The 4,855-nt window shown below is 49.4% G+C and overlaps 1 pseudogene; it reads left to right on the top strand.

The window, feature by feature from the left end:
* Positions 1-1,549: 1,549 nt before the first annotated feature.
* On the top strand, positions 1,550-1,667 carry LOC124620446 (annotated as a pseudogene).
* Positions 1,668-4,855: the final 3,188 nt, after the last annotated feature.

The following is a 4,855-nucleotide window of genomic DNA, read 5'->3' as shown; positions in this document are numbered from 1 at the left end:
TTGTGCTTGCATGCAATAGCACCCAACACCAAAAGGTGTTTAGTTGGAGTTGTACGTCTTGTGCGAAAGCAGTCAATGCGATTCCCCCTCAGCTTTTAGCTCCGAACCAAAATGGGGCCATCATTTTCAAACAAAAAGATACTGGATTCGTCCGAAAACACTATCTGATGCAATTCCTCAGCCCATTGCCGTCTAGGATGTTTCTGCATGTCCATCAAAGGTAGGCGGAAAAGTGGACGACGCGCGTGTTCAAATGGCACTATGGGACTTAATATCTGAGGTCATCAGTTCCCTAGAACTTAGAACTACTTAAACCTAACTATCCTAAGGACATCACCCACATCCATGCCCGAGGCAGGATTCGAACCTGCCACCGTAGCAGTCGTGCGGTTCCTGACTGAAGCGCCTAGAACCGCTCGGCCACATCGGCCGGCAACGCCCATGTAACCCATGCCGTAGTAAACGGCGACGGACTGTCTCCCCTGATAGTGTATGATGCGTTCCACTATTCCACGGTTGCGCCTACCCGAGGAGGACGCAGATCTGTCCTGCAATGGCATTTGGATGAGATGGAAGGGGACGGGGGTCTCGGTCGTGCTACCTGATCCACCGGCTTCCGTGAACCATTCTGCACACACCCGTTGCACTACTGAAACACTTAGTCGCACAGGAGCGGCAATATCCCGCATGGATGCATCACATTCTCTCATGCTAGTAATGCTCCCTCTTTCAAACTCATTGGTGTGACGGTATGGTTCACGCATACGTCTCTGAGGCATCCTGCACGTCTGCTCAAGTCACACTGATTCATTACCTGATACATAGCGACAACGAGGACAGCAGGAAAATTTCCCGGTAGGTGGTGTTGCGCCACGATATCAATGTTGACCTTGAACCCGTGGGTCGACGTGGTTCAAATGCTAATCATTTGCGCAGAACATACTAATGTACATGTCCTGTGTATATGAACGTCGTATCTCTAGTCTGCTTTTTTTCCTCCTGACCATTAGCGTACAAAACGTAAGTTGCAGTCTTTTTTAGTTAACAGCCAGCCGGCCGGAGTGGCCGAGAAGTTCTAGGCGCTTCAGTCTGGAACCGCGCGGTCGCTCCGGTCGCAGCTTCGAATCCTACCTCGAGCATGGATGTGTGTGATGTCCTTAGGTTAGTTAGGTTTAAGTAGTTCTAAGTTCTAGGGGCTTGATGACCTCAGATGTTAAGTCCATAGTGCTCAGAGCCATTTGAACCAGCCATTCGATCCTTTGGATAGTTGATGTGTCTGCATACATATGTCAGTCTGCACGGAACCCTCAATGCGCGAGTCCTACTCGCAATTGGGCAATTTTTCTGTTATAGCATTGGTAGGCGAGGTACTGGCGGAAGTAAAGCTGTGAGGACGGGGCGTGAGTCGTGCTTGGGTAGCTCAGATGGTAGAACACTTGCCCGCGAAAGGCAAAGATCCCGAGTTCGAGTCTCAGTCCGGCACACAGTTTTAATGTGCCAGGAAGTTTCATATGTATATATTGTTATTATATCTCCTCATTCCTCATTTGGCAACGGCCTTGCCGCAGTGGATACACCGGTTCCCGTCAGATCACCGAAGTTAAGCGCTGTCGGGTGTGGCCGGCACTTGGATGGGTGACCATCCGGGCCGTCATGCGCTGTTGCCATTTTTCGGTGTGCACTCAGCCTCGTGATGCCAATTGAGGAGCTACTCGACCGAATAGTAGCGTCTCCGGTCAAAGAAAACCATCATAACGACTGTGAGAGCGGTGTGCTGAACACACGCCCCTCCTATCCGCATCCTCAGCTGAGGATGACACGCCAGTCGGATTGTCCCGATGAGCCATTTGTGGCCTGACGGCGGAGTGCTTATTTCATTCCTCATTATGCTTATTCCTCGCATTCATGACATTAGCTTGCAAAGGGCCTTAGTTGTGCTTTCTCTGTTTTATAGCTAAGAAGGCTAACAAAAGCCGGACTGGCTTGATTTGATATATTTTGTCAGAGAGGACTGTAAAAAGCCTAACGAGTCCGGCTGAAGCCAGACACATATCAGCTCCTACCTCCACAAGCGTCCGCCCCCGGTAGCTGAGTGGTCAGCGCGACAGCATGTGAATCCTAAGGGTCTGGGTTCGATTCCCAGCTGGGTCGGAGATTTTCTCCGCTCAGGGACTGGGTGTTGTCCTAATCATCATCATTTCATCCCCATCGACGCGCAAATCACCGAAGTGGCGTCAAATCGGAAGACTCCCATCCGGCGAACGGTCTACCCGACGGGAGGCCCTAGTCACGCGATATTTATTTATTTAACTCCACAAGCGAAGTTCGGCAAACAACTAGTTGCGCGGTTAGCGTGCCTTACGACCGTTAAACAAACGTCAGCCGAAGAACCCGAGACAGAAACTTTCAGGCAATGTCTAGTGGTCACGAGAGCCTCAACACTTCCGATAATAAGACTGCAGGGCAGCCAGTACGCTAATTGGACGGTGCGCGCGCATGCGCTCTCGCCTCTGCTACTGTGGGGAGGTGAGCGGTGTGGCAGCTGGTGGAGGCCTGGTCCCCCGGCCCTCTGCCCCGTGGCGCTGGGCCGAATAATGGTACCCGGGCGGACAGCGGCTCATTCGCCGGCGCCGGTGGAGTTAGCGCCGCTCTCAGGATTAAACCGGGAGCACAGCCCGGGGCCTTGCGGTTCGCCGCAGCCCAGCCTCCCCAGTCCCGCGACAGCCGCGCTGCCACACAGACGCGCATCCTGCCGTAACTTAACGCCGCGCCGGCACCCTCAGAGAAATTTCTACACTGTGGCCGGGAAGTCGCCATAACCCCTGGTCAAAAACAGCATACCGTTGCTGTAACATGTATCGATAAATATACACTTTCACACCTAAGTTATTCACTGACCATCAGATATTAACACAACTTAAATTGACTATTACTTGCTGCATATGGAAAATTTAAAGTCAAAAAGTCGCGGAATCCAAACGGCAATCGGATTTTTTCAATTTTGTCTGTATACGAGATCTGTTTAAAAAATCTCAGAACCTTGTCCACAATTTCTTCTATACTTACCTTTAACTTTTTGTGCATGGTCGCCTTCCAAGTACCCTCCTCCACAATTGGTACACTGTTCCCAACGCCGTTCCCACGTCCGGAATCAGTCTTGGTACATCTCTTGCTGGATCACACGAAGCGCCGTCTGGGAATTTTCTTTTGTTTCGTGTATCGTTGCAAATCTTTGTCCTTTCAACGGATTTTTCAACTTTGGAAAGTCCGCAGGGGCAGGTCTGGAGAGTACGGAGGATGGGGAAGCACCGTCATTTCGTTTTTTGTGCAAAAGTGACGGACCAGCAGGGATGAATGTGATGGTGGTGCCGGCCGTTGTGGCCGTGCGATTCTAGGCGCTACAGCCTGCAACCGCGTGACCGCTACGGACACAGGTTCAAATCCTGCCTCGGGCATGGATGTGTGTGCTGTCCTTAAGTTAGTTAGGTTTAAGTAGTTAGTAGTTCTAAGTTCTAGGGGACTGATGACCACAGATGTTAAGTCCCATAGTGCTCAGAGCCATTTGAACCATTTTGTGATGGTGGTATTTGGTTTGTGGGGCACTCAACTGCACGGTTATCAGCACCCGTACAAAGCCCAATCTTTTCACACTCCAATATTTCACTCCAGTCTAGCGACTATCACTGATGATGATGATCATGATGATGATGATGATGATGATGAAATGGTGAGGACAACACAAACACCCAGTCCCAGGGGAGAGAAAGTCTCCAACCCGGTTGGGAATCGAACCCAGGACTCTGTGATCCAGAGGCAGCAATGCTAGCCACTAGACCACGAGATGCAGACAGGGATGAATGTGCGGGTGCATTATCGTGATGCAAGAGCCACGAAATGTCTCGCCATATTTCAGGCTGTTTCCTCCTAACGTTTTCTCACAGGCTTCGCAACATGACCTGATGGTACAATCGATTAACAGTTCTCCCCTTGGGCACAAATTCATGATGAACTAATCCTTCAAAGTCAAAGAAAACTATCACACTTTGTCATATGACCTGACCTGGTGAGGTTTTCTTTTTTTTTTTTTTTTTTTTTGTCATAGAGAACCTTTCCCGATCTATTATGAAGATTGAACCTTGGTCTCAACATTATAACCGTAACCCACGTCTCATCACCAGTTATGATTCTCTCAAGGAACATCTCGTTCTCATTTGCACGATCCAAAAGCTCGTCACATATTGTGAGGGAAACGTCTCTCTGTTCTTCATTCATGAGCTGTGGGACCAACTTGGCGGCAGCAATAGGATGCATTCCAAGATGCTGTGTCAGGATTTCAAGACACGATCCAACTGAAATGTTACATTTTTCTGCACTCTCTCAGACACTCAGTCTTCGATTGGCACGCACAGTTTCGTTGACGTTCCTGACATGAGCGTAGTCGGTAGACGTCGAAGAGCATCCTGAACGAGGGGCTTCCTCAACTTCCGTCCCGCCATTTTTAAACCGTGTGAACCATTCGTGTCACTGGGCACAGCTTAAGCACTCACCACTGTAGGCTTCTTGCAAGATTTGATTTGCCACTGTAAAGGTTTTCTTGAGTTCCACGCAAAATTCAATACAGATGGGTTGCTCCTCTAGCTCTGCCATCTCGAAATTCGCAAACTGCGCGACACAACGTTCCACTCTATACAACACTCAACAATAGCTAACAGACACACAACAATGAAACGTCCGACAGTTACACATTAAGCACATGAGTGTGCTTGGATGGCAACTGTATTTCGCTCCAACGCAAGGTTGGTACGAAATTACGAACGTTCCGGAAGTTTTTGAACATACTTTTTGAATAGACCTC

The sequence above is a fragment of the Schistocerca americana genome, chromosome 6 (assembly GCF_021461395.2).
Source record: "Schistocerca americana isolate TAMUIC-IGC-003095 chromosome 6, iqSchAmer2.1, whole genome shotgun sequence".
Taxonomy (NCBI): Eukaryota; Metazoa; Arthropoda; class Insecta; order Orthoptera; family Acrididae; genus Schistocerca; species Schistocerca americana.
This window is presented reverse-complemented; position numbering and strand designations above follow the sequence as displayed.